This window comes from Nipponia nippon, unplaced genomic scaffold (genome assembly GCF_047370975.1).
Source record: "Nipponia nippon isolate SJK-2023a ecotype South Korea unplaced genomic scaffold, ASM4737097v1 scaffold_2, whole genome shotgun sequence".
Lineage (NCBI taxonomy): Eukaryota > Metazoa > Chordata > Aves > Pelecaniformes > Threskiornithidae > Nipponia > Nipponia nippon.
Window position 1 is genome coordinate 101,353,681 of NW_028262336.1, and position 24,368 is coordinate 101,378,048.

Genomic DNA, 24,368 nt, shown 5'->3' on the forward strand with positions numbered 1-24,368 from the left:
TTTTCTTTCTCCCTATGGTAATATTATCTTCATTTATAACTGTTTGATATCTCTCCTCTTGAGTTCTCTGTCTTCTCCCTTTTTTTGTTCCTTTTGTTAACCTAAGTTTCCTGTTCCTTTCTGCACTGGACTCTCCTCAATACTGATCCATTTTTCTCTCATGTATGCATCCATTTGCCTAAAATATTGCCTTAAGCATGATCATATATATTCAGGAATATATTTACTTCTAAACACTGGATGAATCTGCTGTTTTAGGACTTTCAGTAAACCAGATAAGAAACTTGACAATTCAATGACAGCATTTTAATTTTTTTATGACACATGTGCCTTCATAGGATCAAAGTACCTTGCCTCCTACATCAATGGAATAATAATTATGGACAGAGATAAACATTCCTGTAAAAATATAGACTTACGGTACTTGTTCAATGTAGGGATGCTAACTTAGAAAGAGCATCTGAATGAAAGCAAACATGCTGCATTCATAAATTGTATGGCAGAAGTTTTCAGATTTTATTTGCAAAGAGAAATGCTAATGGAAAGAGCGCTTTGTATTGATAGTAATATAAGCAGTTAAAGTTTAAAAAAAAAAAAGACAACTAAAAGATGTACATCCATAAAATCAGGAGAATTTTTGCAAATCATGCTTTGTTGTAGCAGAAATATTAAATAAAAGTTAATGTTTTCTGAGAGTTAGATACCTACATACCTTTTATTATCTATACTAAATGTTCTTTAGGTAATCTGAATTCTTTGGATTGCAATAAAAGGAATGCCAAATACATGATAAAACATAAATAGTGAAGTTCAGAACTTTTCAGTTTAGATGTGTAACAGTCTGAAGCCTCTTCTGATACTTACAGTAATTTGCAATAACAGTAATAATAGGAACTTACTAGAAAATGATTGGAGGTGTGGCTGAGAATGTCATTTATGGTGCGTAAAAGTTTTTGACTGGTGTAGTTATAAGCAGGACTTTGCATAATTTTGAGCCCATTAAAAAAAGTACCTTCTTTGCCATATTCATTTATTGAGCATGAGGATGACATTACGGACAAGGATTAGAAAGCAGCGGAAATTTGGAATCTCTAAAACAGTTACACTGATGATGTGTTTTTGTGTTGTACAGTAGGAGCAGTGAGTTTTTTGTTAGAATGAATCAGCTGCAACTAATTTTGTAAAAATGAACCATATGAAAATCATCCATAGAAAAAGAAAGAATATTAAAAACTCTGTAAAACCTGTTAGGGTTTTCTGGGGTATATCCTCAAATGGTATAAATTGGCATGCATAAAGTTAAGTCACCACTGCTTACTGAAGATTTGTCCTTTCTATTAACTATATAATACAATACAGATCCTGAAATAGTCCCTTACTTAATACTTGTATTCATTTTACAGTAGAGTAGTTATGGAATAAGGTCTTACTCATCATGAGAAATAATACAATTTTAACAATGGCATATTACTGTTAGAAGGAAATACATCAAACTGACTTGAATTACCATAGTTTTAGAAAATGACTTTGGTTTTGAGAGTACTGTATTGATATTGCTTGTTAAGTTACAAAACTACCGCTTGTTTAGTAGTACTACTAATCTAAAATTTAGAGTTGTTGTTTGAAGATAAAATTATTTTTATGCTCAAATTTATGTATTTTTTTATTTGCAGTTTTTTGGTGATAATGTCTCAGTTAAAACAACCAAATGTCTATCTTTTTAATATATGAAGAATAGTGAGGAAAGCATAGCTGGAAATACTAACAAAACAGGAAAGATTTTTCAGCAAATGAGTAAGTGTAGCCATAGGGAAACACTTGCAAGAGTAGAATAAAGTTGAGTGAATATTGCTACATTAAGATGTGAAAACATACTTCATCTATAAAGTCCTGCAGGAAATAATCATGAAAAATTAGGTCTTTGTGTTCAGAAACACAGCTTAGGTACATGTGGTCTTGAGAGGTGCAGTACCACTACAAATTCCATGAAATGTTCTTTGATCGCATTACAAACAAGTCTGGCTGAGACATAAATAGAATATAACTATCTGTTGCTATATAAGGAAGATAAGGTGAGGGAAGCATAATTTATAAAACAATCACCCTGCTTGCAGATCCTGCAATTCACATGGCTGGCAGACACAGAAATAATTTCACAAATGAAAATGGAAGATGCAAAATCCATGAAGATTGTGTTGAAGGTTTGTTTCATTTGACTTCTTCTAGCATTATGAGGATCTCTACAATTATGATATATATATATACACACACATTATAATATATGTATATTATACATACATATATTGCTATGTATATGAAATTAAATGTGTGAGAAGGTGTAAAAGAGGAATTCGAGTTACATGCAGGAAATGTTTCAAAATAGGCTACAGGAGGATATTTTTATATAGTACTTAAGACAACTGGAAGAAGTCATGAGAGTTAATTCAGTCCTGGATCTGATAGTGATCAGAAAAAAAAAAAAAAAAGACACTAGATCTAAAATGAAGACCTTATGAATGTACAATACTTCTGGTTTAATAAACAGACCAGAAAAAGGGTAAACATATTGTGAAAATCACAGGCAGAAATGTAAAGAGTTTGAAGAGGAATAGCAGAAAGCTAATTCAGCAATAACATTGCAATAGAATAAGAGCAAGATTCCACTGTAAATAAATGTTTAGTGAAGTATAAAGTAGGAGAAAAGAAAACAGAACTGGAAATGGGAACTTTAAGCTTGCCATCATGCAAAGATAAAATAAAAGAGAAAGAAAGCTCAGACCATGTGATGCTATCTGAGAAAGCCTAATTAGCTGCTTAGTATAGTTTTGCTAATATAATCTGAAAATATATGAAACTTTTAAAGAAACACTAGAAAACAGATTTTTTTCAAATTTCTTCAACTTTTAATTTTTCTCTTTGTTTCCAGTAGAGTAACACTGAATAAAAGGAAATCTGAGACCACTGTCTACAAATCAGATCATTTATTTGAAACAATAGTTGAAGAGACAACAAACAAAAATGGTAATTGAAAATGTACAAAAGTATCTGAAAATATGAAGGGGTGTCTAGATTCTGTATCCCTGTTCCGCCCACTGGAGGTAGCACAAGGTAGCCAAGACCCATTCCTGCTCACAGGTTGAAAAATCTCCTGCCGTGGGGAAGTCACGGTCAGCCTAACACTGGTGTATCCCTCTCCCATGCCAACAGCTCTCATCCTTTGTGCAGGTTTGGTAATGGGAGCATAAGAAGGTATACCTACTCTCTACCAATTTTCAGGGGCATTTAGTTTCTTAGAGGACATCTGTACTAGAAAACAAAATGGGCCACAGCCCAGTCAAGAGTTGGTAGCGAATTACAGTTCACATTCACATGGCTAACCCATCTGCTCTCCTGAAGCAGAGTGGCCTCGTTCATACTGCCCACTAAGAACGGTCCCTAACCCATGCTGCTCCCCAAATCTTGCTGTGTCTTACGTGAGTGCTCGTTGGCCTGAGCCGAAAGCATACCAACGAGCATGCTAACAGTTAAACGGCTTGGATTATCACATAGTAGAGCTTAACCATGTGCCTGGGCCCTGTTTAGCTCAGTAAAGCAGATGTAACCTTATGAACAACATCCAGTTGGCAATAATTACAACTGTACTAGCCTGCTGTAAATTAAAATCACAATGGCATGAAACCCAATAATCTATAGGTATCTTTCAGACTACTGTTTCTTGAACAGAAATGTCAATGAATGTATAAATTTGGATGTAATGTGTGACTTAATAAAAAGGAAAGAAAGCATAGAAAATCTGAAAAATCGGTAGATTAAGACAGTCAGAAGAGGGCAATAAAAAGCAAAACAGTACTTCTCTGATGTGGAAGTGTTTTTAAATGGAAACTGGAAAGCCAGTTAGATGAGTGAATGTTCTTTTCAAAATCAGCAAGGTTACAATAAAAAGTCAGTACATGACCATTTGGGTAAATAGATTTAGTTCATTGCTAAAATGCAGTTTGGGTCCAACCTATGTGGACCTCCTTGTAGGATAAAAGCCTGAAATATAATGCATTTGCTTACGGTGTTTTATTCTGAGACTTTTGAGAAGGACCTGATGCTGAAGTGGGCACACTTCAATATGAAATAGTGACCTGATCATGCACATGACGGGATAAGTGCTTTACTGAATATTTATACAGATTTCAAAAAGGGATATGCAGTCATATGTTGGGATTAACAATCGCTGTATTTCTTGGACAGTTTTACAGTATGTGATGTAATTACTATTAGGTTCCAGGTCATATTTTGACCTAGTGAGTCTACCGGTTATTTTCATGATCATTTCTAATTTTACAGGTTGTAGAAAACTATGTGCAGGATGCACAAAAAGAGGAAATAAAATTAGATTCATAGATGACTTTGTGACCTGGGATTAACTGCTTAAGTCTGAAGACAGAAAATAAAAAGGGAAGGGAAAATGTGGCAAGTCAGAAAATGTTGGAACATAATGCGTTAGTTGATTATCGTCTTTTAAGTTACTCAGAGGTAAAGAGAGGAAATAAACTCCTCAAATAAAAACTACATGCAGATTCTGAAAGGGGGTCAGCTCCTCTGGTGAGTGCTGAGGATCTCTACTTCCTACTTTGCAAAATCAATGCTTGAAATATCTGTCTAATGTGTGGTAAACTCAAGAAAGGTATCACAACGCCATTGGGTTTATGTGAAGAAAGCTGTCACTATTTTTGTTTGTATGTTACATGTGAAAATATAAAATTAAGGAGCTACTAGATCTGTTCTGTATAGTGCTGTTATAACCACACCTATAATGCTCAAGGCATTTTGGTATGGTGTCACAGGTAGTTTAAAAGAAAATAGATAAATGCAAAACAAGGTAACCACTCTCATGAGAAACATGCTAAATTTACTAAATGTATGTAATCCCCAAGCAAAGTGATTTTGGGTGATTAAAATTTTTATATATACAATACTGACTAATGTTAAATTTAGTCAGTGTATAAAGGACATAATTGAAATAAATCAATTGGGCAAAATTTTAGGATGCTATAGATCAAAGGAAAATGGCCAGAAGTTGAGAAGGAAGGTTGGGGGTAGGTGTTTGGAAACAATTCTTAATAGGAAATGATTCTTAATGCAACACTGGGAAGCAAATAGACCATCATAACAACTACTCAGCAATAAATTTACCTATAGATTAAGTAGCATAATTTATTTGGAGAAGCAGTCCTACAGAAACACAGGCAACTTTCCTGGAGGAACTAACTGGCTACTCTGGCTTTATTGTATTGCCATCAACCGTATGTGCACACAGCAGGGAGCTATGTTGGGAAAAATCACTTCTCTAATATGAATGTACGATTCTGTACCTTTGCCTTGCTTTGGCTTCAGTAGAGTTATGTTCTTGCAAGTAATAGAAATATATTCTTGCAAACAATAGAAGCTACATTAAAAAAGCGAGAGAACATCAATGAAAAATAGAAGAAAGTAGAATTATATATACCTAGATGGAGAAAAACATAAAGCAAATCTGTCGCATATATTACATACCTAGCTGAAAAAGAAGTGTTCTTTCTTATAATGACCTTGTAATTTTGAAATGCAAATGCATTATATAAAATTCTAATACTATGATCCCCTCAAGCATAGTTTTAGAAAATTACATTAAACAACCAAACAAAATATTTGAAGTCGTCCACTTCTCTCTGAATACATTGCATATTCTAAACCTAATGTCTGAACTGCTGGAACTGGTAGTTCCTGTTTTGAAGAAAAAAGTCATTTTAAGACTTCATGAAAAGAGATTCTGAAAAACGTTATGGCAGGTAGCACAGGTACGACTGTCTGCTAGAGAGGTGTTCATAAACTTCTTCTCTCTTCATTGCAAATACATTCTGTGCCCATCGCTCCTGCTTAAATAACCACTTGTTGGGGCTTTGTCTCTCTATGTTTCCTGAGGAAGTGGGGGGACATAGTTTTTAGGAGCTGCTGGAAGCTACGTTGGAGTATGGCAAGGAGGAGGTGACTACATCAGAATTTTGGCTGAAGGGAAGAGGAATTGTAAAAAGGCTTTTCCAGAGATGGGGAATGAGTGGCTCTGAGCAGGAGTGTAAGGCTGCTGGCATTTAGCATATTGAGAGCACACCTAGGTATCATGGGATTTGGATGTTTTGCAGTTGGATAGATTAACTAGATTACAAAGAACAACTACTAAATTTCAGGAATTCATTATGAAAGTACCCTATGAATAAACTATATGAATATTAAAAAGCAAAACCAAACCATAGAAACCACTTCTTAGAAGAACTTTCATATATGATTGTGGTATAGTTGCATAGTCTGTGCAAGTAAAGTAGAGCAAAGAAGCAGAAAATCTGGGCTAGACGTCATAAACCACTGCCCAGTTTTTAACTTTTTTTTTTTGTTCTTCTTCTTTCCACCGAAATAATTTGGAGATTCCTGGGATAAACTACCTCTGGTTGAAAAAAGTAGAGAGACTGGATTCTCTAGAGGCAAGCATCTGGAAATAAATGTGAAGACAACCAGCCACTGCAGCATTTAGAGCACTTCTTACTATCTTACATCCTTTGTTTTACTTTTCTTGGTCCAGAATATTTCTGCTTTATTCAGACAAATCTCATTGAAAACAATACAGAACGTGACATACTTTTGCCACGAACTAATAGTGGTGTAATCATCAAAAAGAGACTCCATAGGGTACTTCAGCTAGCACCATCCTTCTGCCTCCATTTCAGCAGACATTATCTATTTTGAGACAATAGAGAGAGGTACAGGCTTTGAGTCAAATCTTCCTTCTATTGTGCTTGATTCTCAAAGAAAACTAGATTTATGCCTGCCTGTCCATCCATCTATCTGTCCGCTTATTTGTTAAGAATATTGTAATCCTTGTTTTAGCTGTTAAACGTAAAAATAAAAGTTATAGTATTACTAAGTAGAAGGCATACAAATTCCCTGTTTTATCCAGTTCTTTGAAGAAAAGGAAAAAACCAAGAACAAGTTAATTATTCAAGGAAAATTAAGTGTCATTACTGATTTCAAAAAAAGTTACTGAAGAGATGGACAGATGCATTCTGTTTCAAGAGTCTGTGGGGCCTACTGCTCTAGAGTACCACAAATTCCAAGTAACATTGATGCTACCTAGTTTTACAGATGGAGAAAAATCAAAGAAAGCTCATGCAAAACAGCCAGAATAGAAGTCAATGAATAAATTTGATGTATCTCTGTGTTAAAATAAAATCTAGAAAAGGAAAATTATTTCGATGTCCGGGTAAAAATGAATCCATAGGAGAGCACATGAGTGAAAAGGTTTTTGGAAAGCAAGATTTAAAAGGCACATTTTGAAAGAATTGTATTTGTGTAGTCTAGAGAAGAGGAGACTGGGGAAAATAATCTGACATCTAAAGATTATTGTGAAGAAGATGGTCATCAATTGTCTTTTGTACCCAGTTGTGGAAGGACAAGAAAAAATTACCTGAATTTACAGCGAAGAAGAACAGGCTACATGTTTGGAAAATCCTTCTAAGTACAAGGACAATTTAAGACTGGAACCAGGCTATATGGCAATGCTGGAGCATCTTCCTCACTGGCAATTTAGAACAGATTAGGCAAAAAGTTTCTGTCATCACAATGCTCTTACATCTGTCTTCTTTCAAAATTGTTGGCTCCACTCAATAAATAATTTGGAATATTAAGAAGTAATTTGACAAATAAATTCGGAATGTGGAGATGAAATTGGATAGTCTGAACACATGATAAATCATCAAAAATGCAGGTATCCTTTCTTTGTCAATAGATGTATTCTTGTATCTTGTATGCCTTTCTATATTTCAATTTTAAAGTTCATGTACGTATAATTTCTGTTTACAGATCATCGATAAGGAGAAAGCATTTTGCCTGTTCATGCAAGCAGTACTATTGCTCTGCTTACACTACTTGATCCTCCGGGCAGGAAGCTGGTTTCAGCATTGTCAATACCCTTTTTCCTTGGCTTCTAATTCTATCTAGCACATGCTCTTCAGGTATGTATAGCTTTGTAGATATTACGGGGAAATATTCTGCATTCAAAACACATGTAGTTTCTTTTAAGTCACATATAGATAACTAGAGTTTATTATTTGACAGAGTATCTGAAGAAGTCTGATTCCTAAACAAAACCAGAACTTTGATGATGAATTTTACTTTCTGTGGTTAACAGCCTATTTTTACTGTGATAAGTAAAGCCTGTTAGTAATAAAAATGAAACCTAGTATCTATGCTGTGATAATGGAACCCTAAAGTGAAATTAGTTAGTGATATTAGAAAGTATCACTTGTATTTCTGCTCCAAACCTCAAGATATTTTGTTTTCCTGTACTCAAAAACAACATTAAAGAGTATGTATGCTTCATGTTACCAACATTCATGGCCTTGATTATAATGTGAATCATTCATGTATATGCTTTTCTTAGAGCATAAAATATGTAACATAAGAGAGCAAGGATATTGAAGGAATGAAGATCATTTGCCCATTCAGAATACTGACAGAATTCAGTCTATTCAGAATACTGGGTAGTATGTCTGTTCTTTCGAAGAAATTCAATTTGAAGGATGATGAGAAAACCATTTATATTTATTACCGTGATAATCTGTTAGCTGCTTAAGGACTTGCGTGTTGATATCAAACAATAATTAAAGCCTTCATATTAAAGTGTTTATCTTCCAGTGTTTTTTCTTGTGTTGGGTTTGCAACAGGAAAGGCTGTGAACATTTTATTGTACCTTCTTCCCTCAAATTGTGTTAGAAACATTTCAATTATTAGAAGCAGCTGTATTAAAAATGTGAATAGTGTACAGAGAATCAAGTGGCTTTCACTCAGTTAACCTCCCAGAGAGGAAGATCTAAGTAAGAGAAGTGGCACCCCTTCACTTTTGTAGCTCACTCTGTCTTGTTATCTTGATGTGGAACCGAGGGGTTCCAGTATAACTTTTCTGTTTAATACTGCACTTGAATCATCTAGATTTACCTGGCTTTGGTTTATGTTTTTTTTTTTTTTTAAAGTAGGAGACATCTACTTATGCCATTTGAGAATTAACTTAGAAAGAGACCACCAAAGTCTTAAAACCTTTATAATACAGGCCAATCTGGAGAAAGATTGTTGTCAGCTTGAATAGAATTATTCAAGAATATGAATCACATACCACTACACCTTTATATTAATACAGTTTATATAGAAGAAAAACAATAGACATCAGAGAAGCTTCTGGAGGAACATGTCTAGCAAATAACTTTAGAATGTTTAACTCACACTTTTTTACAAGGATAGGAAAATGTAATTCCTGGATAGAAGTGAAATACTGCTTTAAAAAGGCTTCTGAAAGTTGAGTAACTTGACTTCTCATGAAAGTCAAAGAAGCAGCTTATGATCCAAGATGTTTTGTGAAGAGAGAATAATAGTTCTAAATTGTGAGATGCCTTAATGAATTGAACAAATTGAGAAAAATGAAAAAACTGCTAAGGCTCCGTTTACTTACAATTGAAATCTAAGGTTGTCTGGTTTTACTTGTCAGAACTTGCTTTTCAACATGTATATTAATTTAATAATTTTTGTAATTGAACATTCACATTTATATTTACAGTTTGAAGTTATAAAATGCAAACTATTTTTTCAGCTTTCCCATTTAATATTTTATTGCACAGTTTAAAAATAATTTTTGCTGACTAAAGAAAATACTTACTTAACCAGAGGGGATTTATTATGATGGGAAATGTAGTTTTCCTGCATATCTTCAGAGGCCCAGTGCAGCTACTGCATAAATCAACCCCCAGCAAGGTGCCTGTGTCTATTTTGGATAGTGTGATACTCAGAAAAATATAGAGTTAATAATATAGAAGGATCTAACCCTCATTTTCAAAGGTGCCAATGCATTTATCATTTAATCATTTTGAAAATATTACTTACAGATTAAATAAGGACATTCAGAAACAGTAAGAATAATTTAAGGGTGGTTAGGAAGAAAAAGAATATATGCAGTTTGATTAAGGGAGGTAAACAACCATATACAAGGAAACTGGAATGATACAATATTTATTTAAGTTGGCAGGAGAATGTATAAGTGGAGGTAGAATTGGGAAAACATTCTGTGCAGTTATTCTGAGTTGTTCTATTTTAGCAGATTTAATAATGTTTTAAAAGTGGTGGTAATCCCCTTATTTAACATAACTGCAATTGGACTGGACAAAGTAGTAGAAACTGTGCTTCAGAAAGACAATCCTATGGCTGGATATAGGTTGGAAAGTATAAGCGTTAGCATTTAAGAGTGTGGAAGTTTTTTGGCCTATTTTGAGAAAGAAATAAGAAGATGTCAGAATTAAGAAAATATTTTCTCTGGAGTACTAGGAAGTGTATTTGTATGTAGTTTGGGGCTCTCCAGACTAATACCGTGATGTACAGTAACAGTATAAAGAGATGGTTGCTTTCTTAATGCAGTTTGTGTGTCTGTTAATTTGTTATAGCCCAGTTTTCCATCTAAGTTGGCCAAAGCACAGAGAGTCATTTTAATTGCCCAATTTTTATAAAGAGCATGAATAACTCATCTGGGATGCTTTTGGCTGCTGCTTTGAGCGGTTGTGTAGATGGATTTCATTGCTGGTGTGTATGTGCCCCATGAGTGCGAGGGCAAATTATTTGGACAAGCAGAGTCTGTTAGATGGTATCAGCAGACTACTACTTGAAGCACCCTCATGTCCACTATCCTCATGGCATTAAATAGCGACGTGAGTACAAACATTCATGATTTCATTATTTCCATCATACCACAAAGATGGAAACAATGCAGTATATGTAGTCTGATTCATTTAACATTATATGTAATAGTATAATTAATTTCATGCAGTAAATTAAGTCTCCTTATGACCATTAGCAAAATATAGTTTGAGTTAACATACTAGATATATCTCTTCATATATGGATAAAGGAGTCATAAGTTACTAGGGTTTAAGATTTTCCCTAGTGTGATTCTTCAGAGAGCAACATGTCCCATAGTAACATTTCCTTTTTCCAAGAGGAAACATACAGCAAGGAGGAAGAAGACTTCCCTTGAACAGAAATCAATTTATTTCTAAATTCCACAAGTAAAGCTATCGTTAGGATTTAAGACTATGTCTCTTGTTCAGTGTCCTAAAAGCTGTGATTCTGAGCTTCTGGGCCATATCCATTACCAAGGTCCACTTGTATTCACAGGGAGGTCTGATGGAGGCAGGAGGAGCATGATTCCCAGCACAAGTTGCTGCCCATGCACATAGCAAGGGATAAAAGATTCATCAGCAATATGGCGTGTCTTTGATTCATGTATTTTAAAATCCAGGGCCTGAAAAGACCTATTTTATTACTTGCATGCTCCCTGCAGGGACCTTGATAGTGACTGGCTTTGTGTTGAGTGCCTTATGTATTTATAGCCCCATAGTAGTGATTGTCTTTGTATTTTCAGTACTCTGTTGTACATAGTGCTGAGTTACTTGTTGGTCTCGTGGCTTTTCTCTCTCTTATTCTCTAACAAGCTATCCGGCTTATTAGAAACAATAAACACCACAAATAGATTCCCTTTTGCGACTGATTGCAGAAGCAAATGTACCGTTACGAATCAGTGACAGAGCCTTCTGTACCTACAACTTTACAGAAAGGGTGAGGGGGCTAGCAGTTCAGTGTCAACTATCAGTGCCTCAGCACTTTCATTTGCTATTTCAGATTCAGACTGGAGTAGTATCCGTAATCTCCTAACCAATCACTAATCCTCAGGGATTTTGAACTGCCAGCCTGCAAGATGTCTATTTTTACATAGGGGTCCATGCAGCAGAGAAAAGACATTAGATTCCTCATAGGAACACTGGACTACATTACAGAGTGCTACCCTTCAGTCTTTCTTGTGAACCAAGGAGGAATTTTCTGTTGGTTTTGTGTTCCCTCTGCCTCCTCCCAGAAAAAGTAGCCATCATCACAGCCTGTCTCGGAAGATACAGGACTGAAGTGTAGTACCGCAACAGATGATTGATTCAGTTCACACAGGTCTGAAACTATATGATCGATAGTTCTCAGACTTACAAAACCAGCAACATTGATTTGAAACACTTGGTTATGATTTTGCTGTTATACATCATATTATCAAGAGCTTTTTACTTCCCAGAGGAGAGATCCTAGACAGTGACAGGTCAATTAAATCAGCTTCTAGGGCATCTTTTAAGATCAGTGAAAACATCTCAGCATTTATAGTCTCTCACAAAACATCCTGTACGTTATCGACGTTGTGCACAAAGTTGACTGAAACCACAGCCTTGTAACTACCTACTACATGCCGCATCAGATGCCTATGGTACACGAAGAAGTCCTCTCGTCATTAAGCTTTGAACAAACAATACTCAGTACAGTGTTGTCTTCATACCTTGAGGTACCAAGGGTCTGCGTGACAGACAGGTCGATGCAGAGACAGGGATTTGCTCACATTCAAAATCTCTGTGGTGCTCAGGGGATGCTTTGTCTCCATCTAAACATCTCAGAGTCAGGACCCTCTGCCTTGAACAAGAAGTACATTTGGTTTTGTTTTTCCAAGACTTACCAAACAGGTGCTGATAGTCAATCTGATAATTATACGTTTTGTCAACAAGCCAGTGAAGGGCAAGACCATCTTCAGGAACTTTTATGTGACATATGGCTCTGAATTAAGCCAGTCAGAACCAGGCAACATTTGGGGTTAGAGTTGGTAACGTTAGAGGCTCTGAGCCTTTCTAACCTTCGGCGTATCTAACCATCGTAGCAGAAAGTCAACAGCAATGACCTCTCTTCCAGAGTTACCTTTTTCAAGTGGGGCCTCCTAAACGTGCGCTTGCTCCTAACAGACACGAATAGGTGTCCGATTCTAACTAGAGGGATGCTGAAAGCTCCTGAAAAAATATTCTGTTTACCTGTTTAATAACATGGCATTTGTATGTCTTTTTTTTTTTACCTTTCTTTGTGTCTTGTGAAACTTTCAGTACAGTCTCTTTACCTGCTTGGCCAAACATACTCTTCCAAAATAATAATCAGGTCCTGCAGCCAAACCCAGTATGATTATAGCCGATAGACCGGGCATTGCCTAGGTGAAATCTGCTGGCAGAAACTATTTTGCAACAGTACAGATCATTTTGTGTCAAATAGAGTCACTTTAATTAGAGTTACTCACAAACCTAAATGAAAAGACTTTCTGTTTGAGTATCCTGGCATCGTCAGTCTCCCTTAACCTCTTCAATAGTACGGGACTGTTTAATAGCTTTGACACTAACCGGAGTTTACATAATTTCTCTAAAAGTGCATTTTTCTGCTCTAGCTGCTTATCTTTTTCTGTACAGGGATACGATATACCTTACCTTGTAGTAAGATTTCTGGAAGGCCTTTGTTTATTTTTTTACCTAAGAATAGAGACCTGTCTTACCTTTCTGTATAATTTTTTACTGATAGAAACTGGGCTTTCCTGTCTGCTTGAGAAATATTCCTGTGCCTTGTAAAACACATAGCAGGGAAAATGGGAGTATACTGCATGGGTTATGAATCTCCTACTGAAATAATAGGAAACTCTTACAAGCTTCTGCTGTTTTAATTATGATGTTAACTATGCCCACTTAAGGTCTACTGCCAAACTCCAGAAACAATGCCCTCCTCCTTTAGAGGAAGCTTGAACTACTTTATCTTCAGTTTTCTACTTCAGTTTTTAGATAAAGTTTACATTGATTCCTTGAGCTTTAGTTCTTAGCAAGTGATTTTCTTAGAATGGGGCTGATTTCTGTGGATTGGCAAACTTTCTTCTCTTCATTTCCACTCCCTACTATTCTTTTAGATTCTGCTTGCAGAAAGACCAGCAGGGTTTTAAGAGCACAATATGCATGACTGCATCTTTTCCTCTAATGCATCTTCCCTAACAGTGGGAAAGAATGGCTCTCTCAGAATGTGCTCATCTAAGCTTCCAGTTCCCCAGGATCTTGGAAGGACTTCTGTGCAATAGCAGCTTCAGCATCTGCCACAGATAGCAGGCAAACTGGTGGTTGATTGGCAGAGCTAAGAAGAAATAGATTTCCAGCACAGGGGCAATGGACTCTTCTTCAGAGACTTTAATTACAGCACCCCTCTAACACTTCTTCAAAACAGCAATAAATGTTTTAAAATCACACTTGAAAAGGATGGACAGGGATCAACTTTTCACCTTCTCTATCAATAAAAAAATGAGAGTGCATCAGATGAAGCTGGCAGTAGGCAGGTTCAAAGCAAGTAATACAATAAATTATATTGTTGTATATGTTCGTGGGTGATATACTCATGACAGTCTTTGCCTAAAGACAGTGTAGATGGAAAAAGTTCACATGGATCTAAGGAGAGACTGCACAAGACCTTGGAAGAGAGATCTAGTAGAGGTCACTGACTAGAGAAACCCCATCAGGCTCAGGAAGCCCCCTGAGCTAAAACAAAGTTGGATGCTGGAACCGATGGGCATTATCAAATGTGCTTGTCCTGGTCCTGCTGTTCTCTGAGAGGGTACTTGGGTAAGAATTGGCTGATGCCTGCTGTTGGAGATAGGTAAATGGGCCAAGCGTATGCCTGGCCTGAACCAGTCTGACCTCTCCTGTATTCTTAAAATAAGGTTTATTTATGAATCTTGGCCTACTCACAGTCTTTGCAAAAAATGAAACAAATACTTTCAGGACCTTCCCCTCTTTAAATTCAACTAAAGGCAACCTTAGTCAGTCATTCTTGTTCCTTTTACTCCACTGTCAGCTTTGCTAACTACATAGTCTGTGGTATTTCAAAGATTTTATGACATATGTTAATGAGATGCCTCTGCCTCCCCCCTTTTTCCTCACTTAATCATGCCCTTACCTAAACCAAACTTTATTCATCTGTCTCTTTAGAAACTTGTTGCTACCCTTGTAATTCTGAGTAGTGACTTTTCTTGTTCCTTATGCTGGCCTTCAGATTCTCTCTACTACAGAGAGGAAATCTTTGAGCCCGCCAAAGAAGAGAGCAAGAAAATTAATAGAAAATCCATGGGATAGTGTTGTTTCCATCACAGTAATTTGGGAGGAGGAATTTCATTCTGATCCTTGTTAAGTGAATAAATCAAATCCCCAGGTCTGTAATGCCAAATCTGTAAGTCATGTTGCAGAATTCAGCAAGCCAGGATCACAACCTTTGGACATTTTCAGAAATAACTTCCCTTCTCTTCCTTTCAACTTGTGGAGTTGTCCTGATGATAGCAGGTTTATCCTCCTAAGTCACTTAGCAAGGACAAGGAAATTCAATGGGAAGTCTCTATATTTAGCAGAGATTAAGGTAGTCGATGCTTACGTTCAGTTCCCTGGTTAGCTTAAAATCCTTCCAATTTTCAGTAGATAGGCATAGGTGAACGCAGCTCGAGCTCGAGGGGAATAGGAAGGGATGGAGGAACAGGGGAGTATCTAGAGCCCTTCTTAGCATCCTTTCACCCTCTGCCTCCTGCTGCTGGTAAATCTGCACCTGAACAGCCAGTGCTTTAAAAAAAAAAAAAAAAAAAAAAGCCTCTCCTGCTTGGCTTTTTACTTTTAACACCTCAGGTGTTGAGCAAATGAAGGCAAACCTCTGTGCCAGGGCTCTGTCTCTTTAACTTTGTATGTACGCCAGCAGGCACAGTAGGAACCCATTCTGTTTTGAACATACTATAGCATAAATGGCTGATAAATCAGAAAGGAAGGAATCCACATTTTCTGATACTTGTGTGGCCTCCTGGAATGATTAATATATGTTTAATGAGTTCTATATATACGCTTTATTTAAATTAAATGTTTCTTTTTTAACAAGACCACTTAAAGTTAAGTATGGAAGTAGGGCAGCTGGTAGTAAGGTTAAATTTACTATAGTATTTTAAAATAACACAATAAAAATACTGTGCAACACATTTTTTGATGCCAAAGTTTTAGAGAAAGTCAAACCACTGAAGGGGTGGAAGTCACTGGCAGAGCAGTTGGAACTATAACCTACAGAATGCTGAACCTGCTTCTGACAGCTTTCTTTTTTCTCTTTTAATGTACCCATAGACTTTATATGAATGACTAGTATGTTCAAAATAATTGAAAAATCCACTGGGAAATGAAAAAGCAGGCAATGTCATTTTTTCTCATCAAGTCCATAAATGAAAACTGCAAGAGGATGAGATGTACTAGTTCTGAAGTCCTGAAGGTCATGCTGACCAGAAACAATCACTTAAGTTCACCAACTAGCAGTGATTAGTCCTCGTTGAATAAATCAGTTTTCAGTGCAGTATGTTCCGATAACTTTTTTTTTCCTTACATGTTAAGCACATCTATGGTGATTTAATGTAACTGATAAAAAATGAAATGCTCTTTTGCTACATTTCAATTGAATTCCATTTTCCATCTACACACAGTTTACAAATTATAATTGGAAGACTGAATCATGTGGTAAAGAAAAGCCATTAAATTTTCTATCATAAAATGTAAAAATTAAGAATCAGAGGTTAGTTATATAGATGATTAAATAACAATTGTACAGGCATGAAATAACAGTCTGGATAGCAAAAAGAATAATATTTTGTAAAGAGGGTATATTTAGTTGAATAAGGGCAAATGTAAAACCGGACCAAAATAGACAAGGTCTTTCTCTTTTCTGTCTTAGAACATAGCTAGAATTGATAATTTAACTCAGAGACACAAACCAATCCACCCAGTCTGGTGATAACATGCACTTGCAGTTCTGGGTCCTAAACAAACACAATATGGGCCTTGCAAGTGCTTTAGAAAGCCCTGGTTAATAATCAGTTCTCCAGGAGTCCCCTCTGACCTGCGCTGGCCCTCCTTCGTCTTGGAACAAAACCCCGGCAGCTGTTGCTTATGTGAGCCATCACGGTGCAGTGGCTGCACCCCTTGCCGCTGCCGCTGCCTCTGCCTCCCTCAGCTTTCTCGCTGCCTGTAGCGAGAGAAACCTGTGCCTGCAACTTACGTTCAGAGCAAATTAAAGAAAGCTGGGCAGCTGAGTTACTGAGACCTGCCTCAGAAGAAGGTAGGAGATGACCTAGGGTTAGATGACCCTGACTATCAAGTGTGTTGCCTTGACAAGTAGTAATTGCTTGACAATTGCTCTAGGCTTGGAAAACATATGTTATCATGTTCATGCTGTATCCACTGATAGAGGTTGTTTTCATTACACATACTGGATATTTCTGACTCCACTGAACCTACTGATGTGTGAAAACATAGATAAGTTCAAACTAGAGGTCTCAAACTTGAAAGTCTGAAACTTGATTTGTTCGAGTTATTCCTTTTGGCTAGCGGATGTCTGTCTTTAACTCAAGAATCAGTCTATGTCCAGCATCTACAGTGGTCTTTGAAATGCTTTTTTTAATTTTTGAATGGTGTCTTTGTTAGAGCTGGAGAAGTTTCAGTGAAAGAATATCTCAGTTTTGTGCTTGGTGAATGCTATTGTATTAATTATCTCCTTGTATAGGTTTCAGCGTTAAGGCTGTTGGACACATTAAAGAGCAGTCCACACTCACAGCTCAGTATTTAAGGCATATGCAGAAGTTCAGCATTAATTACATGTTTTATACACTGTAAGAACTTAAATTTTTTGGTCTGTACTGTAACAGAACTTCCTTTTGAACTCCTGTCTACGGTTACTGTTTCCTCCCCTTTCAGCAAAAGTTTTAGTGATAATATAAACATGAGCCTCTTTCAGTTGAAAAAAGATTTTATTTTCTTTGAAATGAAGTATTCCTTTTTCTGAAAAGCTGCCGACTCTCTCCCTGAAATAATCTTATCTGTTAATGTTTTTCCTTATACCTTTAACACATGTCTGCTTAAGTATCGAGGAACTTCTCAGTGCAAGAAAGGCTGGAGAGAGACATAAAAGACGATAGGAAAATTTTTTTTGGGGGTGTAGGTTGCTAAAAAAAAGAAGGAAGGGGTGGCAGCATGCGACGTATAGCACTCATAGGGGCTCAAATGGTTAGAGAGGTGTATGCTTGCTGTATTAAAGAAAAGGCAGCAGGAGTCTGTCAGGGGTCAGTACATGGTCACTCATGACCTCAGGGGCATAGAGAGGTAGAATCCTTGGGACACGATTTGCAAGAGAATGTGTGGGCTTTGATTCGTTCATCTACACAGCATTGGAAAGTAAATAGGATACTGCTTTCTTATTTGATGAAGACTTCAGTCATCCAACTCAGCATCTTCCATTAAACTTCTCATCTTTCCCTCCATTTTCACGTGCCTCTTGCATATTTCCGCCAGGCTCTCCCATGACGATGAATCTTATGCACGAGAAAAGGACAGTTTTGCTACTACTTGTAAACTTGTCATATGACACAACCTGTCATTATTTTAATTCTTGCTTTCAAATGAAATGTCTGCCAGTCTGTATGTTGAAATCATGTATTATTAAGAACTACAATAGTAATACCTAGATCTAACACACAGCTTTTTATCTGTAGATCTCAACCTTTTTTTTAAGCCTGGAATGAGAATTTGTTCCTTTTAAAACTCACAGAGCTCAGGTAGAAGTGGCTGAGGCAATATTAAACAGCATGTATACCTTCTCGCTGTTGGGCCGTTTGGCAGATGATACCATAACGATACAGCTCTTCTGGCCCCTGGGTGCCCCTGACTCACAGCCCAGCATCCACGCAGTGCTTTGTGCAGACTCTCCCACAGCACCCAGAGCTTCCCCCGTTCCAACAGGAGGAGGCTTACGGCTTCCTTCCACAATTCCTACAGAAGGAACCTTCCCTGAGTGAGGTAACGAGGCTTTTAGTGCCCTTTCCCAATCAGGTCTTCATATCTAATGTGAAGAGTGTGGAAGACCGGTGAGGATTTCAGTCACCGTAATTTTTGTTTCTTTTATGTGGAGATAGGACACAGCACGAGAACTCCTTTAAGGGAGATCTTACTAGCTGGATTAGCCTTTTGAAATTCAGTAGGCACTGCTAACTAGGACCTGGCCTCTGGAGCTAAGACTTTTATATTTCGAAAAGACAAATACACAGGTAAACAAAACATTGCTGAACACTTATTTCACATCTTGGGTTATTTTAGACTTTTTATAACCTTAGTACATGTAGCCTTGGGACATCCTGTAAGCATTATTTTGTCTCTTAGATTCAGTGAGAGGTAGGACGGTTTTAATTGTCCCTGTCTTAGAATCAAAAAACCACTGGTGACTTTCTGAGTCGGGGACAGGGTTATGGCCCTTGTTTGAACTCCCATTCCAAACCTTGGCCAAAACACCATCCATCTTCCACCTTGGTATAGATTGAACATCAGCTGTATGATTTAACTTGAAATGTCTGTGGGAACAGTAACTAGCAATCTGCGCTCAGATGGTGGGATGAAAGAGAGAGCAATTATATTCTTTAATGTGTTAATCAATGCAGTTTATTTAAGCATGTTCAGGAAACTATGCTAAGTCACTTAATTTCTTTTTTCATTTATTTACAGGTGTACTTTACCTGTAGTGCTGAGCTATTGTGATTGGTTTTTATGACTTGCGTCAAGCGTGAAGCTTTCAAAACCACGTGTCAAAGGTAAGTTGGTTCAATAATATTCTTACTTGTATACGTCCCTAAAAATATCGTATGTTTACAGGGGAAGTTTTCATCACTTAAGTGAAGGCTCAGCTCTGTTGATAAGTCACAGCCCTGAGTAAAGGATGTTGTGAAGCAGTACGCGCTCCTGCAGGGAGCTCTGAGAGAGATTTTCTCCCAGTGCTCTCCAGTACACCGAGGAAATGTGCATACTGCACCAGCTTTTAAAATAGTGCAACCTGATCCTTTCTTTACAACTCAAAGGGTGGGGGTGGGGAGCGAAGGTGAAAAAATAGTAGCCCAGATCCTCCTTCGCATTTTGGGTCTGGTTTTCTCTGTTGAGTGAAGAGAGCATTAATTGTGCATGACCATTATGAGAAAGGACCCTTCGCTCTCACCCTTCACAGTCCTTGTGACGTAGGCCAGGTTTAATCTAGTCCGTGTTAGGAGAAGCTAAGTGCACTTACAGGGTTATAATGAGCTTCCCCCTCATTTTCATTTTCCCTCACTGGTATGTAAATCATTGCTTGTAAGGGATAAAAATCTGTAGGAGTTACGAAACTGAAGTGATTGCACTAACGTGGAGCTCCTTCTAGTTAGTCTGCAGTGTTTCTTGCACTGTTTAGTATTGTGAAACTAAAACGAAATAAACTCAAAATCAAAAGAGACTATCTAATATTTCTCTAACCAACTAATAAAAGTAAAATTGACGAACTAAAGTAAATTACTAAACAAATCTTTACAAACAAGGACAGACAATGCGCAAGTCAGGAAATCGGTTTGTTGGAGTTTCACTTGTGGGTAGAGATTTAAAAGTTATCCAGATATAGTAGTTCATAGATTTAACTTGGAAAGACTACCAAAATTAATATTTAGTCAGTAGCTGTGACAGCCAATCAGTACACTGTCATACAGTGGAATCTTTGTGAAATTTATTATTTTATAAGAAAGGATGTTCATGAACATACCACGTTCAGCCAGAAACAAGGATACTAAGAGTCCTGAAAAAGTACAGTGGTTTCAATATTCTGTTTGCCAGCTAGTGTTGCCTAGTTTTCAGCATATTTATTTTCTACTTCTTCCTGCAGTCTAAAGGGCATATTTCTCATCTGATGAACTACTACGTATTTCCTAATTTCCATTCATCTTTTACAAAAGATTTATTTGTAGCTGTAATTCATGCTGAAAGCACTTTTTTAGTCTGTGCTAGGTGTATCTTGTGTACATGTTGTGCACACATTTTAAAGTAATGCCCTGGTGAGCTAACATCATCTATACATATGTAGTATTCAAAGTGTTAACTCCACGTGTAGAAAATATTAATGAAAACTACTACAGTACTTTAAAATATTCTGAACAATATATTACTTTTTATGAAGCATTAATGCCAAACTTGAAAACTGTTCTGTTAGACATCCATCAATATAGCTAGAGGATAAGACCCAGAATCCAGAAGTAGGTTCAAGAGAAGGAACTGGGGAAAACAACACTTCTCATATCCAGATACTAGAAACGAAGCCTGCACAAAGATTTCTCCAAGAATGCTATCAGTCTTCAGTTAGAAGGGTCATGCCATCGCTGGCTAGCTGCTGGAAGGAAGAGAGGGTTTTCTTTTCTTTCTCACTTTCCATAAAACACCAGTTACTATAAAAGGATAGCTGGAGTTCTGCTGCTTTCTTCCTGCGCCTCAGGCTCCATTTTTTAAAACTTTTTTTCTCCCCCTGTATCTTATCCATTGTGAGTAACTACTGCACTTTCCTGCTGTTAATAGTTTTGTCATATGGCTGCAACAACATAAAACGGACATTTCGGATAACTTAAGCGCTGGGTACAGGCTTCTAAAAAGCAGTAACTGGACTTGCAGTCTTGTTAGTTATGCATGGCTGCTGCTTGTTAAAGTGCTACTGTGCAAAAGCTGAAACACTGGAACTGCCTGCTTGCAGAACCAGGAAGACTGTGCTGCCTGTATCAGTCAAATTTCCAAACGTAAGTTAGTAACACCCTTTACAACTGAAAAGATAGAAATGTGCTTAGAGTTTTAAACAAAAGGTGTAGAAATTCATAGCATAGGCCTTTATGGTCACCAGGGAAAACTGCTTGTTATCGTTAGGAATTATGAGGCTGCATTTTTTAAAAGAACTGGTGGGGGGGAAGTAGAAAATTATATTTAAAAAATAAAAAGCATCAGACATCAAGTGGTACAGTCAGAATGGTCACAGATACAACACTACAGCAGAAGCTGACTGATAATCTTTTTCAAGAGTGAAAAGGGAAAGGAATGGTCATTCAGATAATCATAGGCTAAATTACTCATTTATGTAATTCAGGTAATCGAAAGAAAAGCAGGCCTAGATAAGTTAATAATAAAGAAGCTATATTTTTATAAAACAAACAAAAAAATTATCTTGATCTTGCAGACCTAAAAAGCCTTTGTATCGTAACATAAAATTAAGTAAAAACCATGTACCGTATATATTAAAATATAGGTTTCAACCTCCCAGTGAGTTAATACAGTTTCATTTTTGTTTGTACTCTAGTAACCCAACTCTGGTCTCCAGTGCTTTTTGATAGTTAAACCAGAAGGGGCTATTAATGTGAGGAGATATGTATGTGTGTGTGCATATTTATTTACGTACCTCCTTCCTTAATGGATTCATTTAAGACATATATGTAATACAGAGAAAGTATGCTCCTATTTTATTTGCTGAACACTAATAGCTTTACATGCGGGATATTGAATTAACATGTGTTTATCATCTCTGGGAGCGTGACAGATCTGCAGAACGACTAATACCAATCCTAAGGCCAGAATTTGAGAGCAAAGTGGGTTTGAGGTGCACAGAAACTTAGCTCACGGTGATGGGAGTTGGCTCCAGTTTCTGTGCCTCAGCCTGTAAACCACATCCCTACCCAAGCCGCTTTTCCAATCCACTCAATACATCGACCCACCTTTTGTTTTCAGAAAACAGACAGCGTTGGGGTTTGCTCTATACCGTTGCCACGTTGATTTCTTTCTGTGACAAGCTGCAGCGCCGCAGAAGCAGCCTGCCTGGCAGCAGCACGCCGGCTCCGAGGGCGGCAGAACTCGGGAGCCCTCCAGGAGCCCGTTACAGCCCTCGGTCACTGGCCAGCCCATTGCTTGTAGAAGTTAGCATGCTTAAGTTGACATTGATCCCTCAAGGGACTAGCTACCAGCTAAACAAAACTGGAGCACAGGGCTAGCCAAGCATAGACTCTCTGTGACCCTGTGTCAGGACCTGTGATCCTGTTGTAAAAGCCAGCTATGTTACCTCCTTGCCCTCTGAGACTCCCAGGGAATCCCCAAGTAAACGAGGGGGGGAGTTATTTACATCTCCTTCGTGTCTCCCTCCCAGTCTTTTTTTGGTTTTTGTCTTTTTTTTTTTGTAAAAACGAGAGATGATGGCACACTTTCAAAAGGCATATTTGTTCCCTTATGAAGGCTTACTACAACAAAGCAAGTATAATTTGCCCCATTAATTATAGATAATGGAAAATGTGTAAGTATCTACGTGGTTAAAGAAGTGCGCGTACTGTCATTGGCATTATCGCAGCTGTTGTGTGCAGCCTGGAAAGGCAGATGCATTTGAATTTTACTGGTGGGTCAGAATATTTCGAAGCCAGGAGACCTATCAAGTCCACGAAACGTACCGAGGGTAGAAATGCTCGTTTGCTTGTGCGGAGGAAATAGAGCAAAGATACACCACGGCAGAGAAAGCTAGCAGGACAAAGGAGATACTATTGACTCACTCCAGACTGCCGACTTAGCAGCTCAACTTTGTTTCCTTTTAACTTTTGTAACAGTAGGAGCTCAAAGCTTCTCAGTCTATTTTCTGCACAAATAGAAACACCCAGACTTCAAAAAGTAATACACTTTGAAGAAACCCAAACCATTAACACATTAAAAACAGTGTGTAGTACTAAACAGGGCTTCACGGTTACTTGAGTTTTGCAGTGAGCAAACGCTGATGTTTTAGTAATGATTTTACACCGCCGCATTCTGGCAAACAATTCTCGACAAGTATCAGTTTGTAAAACGCTTTTTGTTGTTTTTAGCGTGATACGGATTTATTGGCTTTGCAGTGGGTAAGTACTACTTCACTATTTTCACAGACTGAGTAAAGACCTCCCCCCCCCCAAGTAGCGTATTGCAACAAGTTTCTAATGTTACACTCGTAACACTGGGGAAAGCGTACGATGTGTGAAATTTAGATTTTGTCCTCGGTGCTGTAATCTATTACCCGTTCAGAAAAAAAAAAAAAAAAAGAAACCAAACAAAACCCAACAAATCAGCTTTTTATTGTCCCCTCTGGACAATGAGGTGTACAAGGCCACCGCTATGACAGCTTCTACGCTCACGTCTTCCCCGTGCCAAGCGCTGTCAGGAGCCGGAGGGCGGCCCTGCGCCCCGGCTCGCCCCCAGCGGGGTCCCCAAGGCTTGGGACAGCGCTTTAACCTCGCAGACGGCCCGCAAACACAAACGCACCTCGCCGCTCTCACCAGAAATCCCTCCTCGAGCCTAGAGCCAGCGCTTAAGACGTCATAAAACGTCATAAACGCAAACTAATCGCCATCCTGTAAACCACCCCAATACCGGAGCGTCTAAGTTTGATTTAACTTTTGAGGTATTCGGTCTTGGGCTCGGCTCTCCCCCCCCCCCGGGACCGCTCACGGCCCGTGTTCTGCCTTGGCGTCGGGGGGCCGCGCCCCCCCCCCGTTGGCGCGGCGGGCTGTCACTCAGGCGACGTCACAATACGCCTGTGTGAGC

At 37.8% G+C, this 24,368-nt stretch overlaps 1 protein-coding gene and 1 long non-coding RNA gene across 9 annotated transcripts in view; one reads left to right on the forward strand and one right to left on the reverse strand.

The window, feature by feature from the left end:
- The window catches only part of LOC148055894 (uncharacterized), a 79,965-nt gene that overhangs the window by 54,194 nt on the left and 1,403 nt on the right, over nt 1-24,368 (reverse strand). For 3 of the 5 annotated variants that reach the window (XR_015704483.1, XR_015704484.1, XR_015704480.1), the window contains exon 2: nt 12,428-12,558. The exons of the other annotated variants lie outside the window; for them this stretch is intronic. This is a non-coding gene — a long non-coding RNA (uncharacterized LOC148055894). The remainder of the gene's footprint in view (nt 1-12,427; nt 12,559-24,368) is intronic. 5 annotated transcript variants of the gene reach the window in all.
- LOC104010889 (uncharacterized) overlaps nt 1-24,368 on the forward strand; it is a 106,395-nt gene that overhangs the window by 25,325 nt on the left and 56,702 nt on the right. For all 4 annotated transcript variants that reach the window (XR_015704468.1, XR_015704467.1, XR_015704470.1 and 1 more), the window contains exons 7-9: nt 7,882-8,033; nt 19,497-19,582; nt 23,657-23,686. The gene's annotated coding sequence lies outside the window, so the exon portion shown is untranslated. The remainder of the gene's footprint in view (nt 1-7,881; nt 8,034-19,496; nt 19,583-23,656; nt 23,687-24,368) is intronic.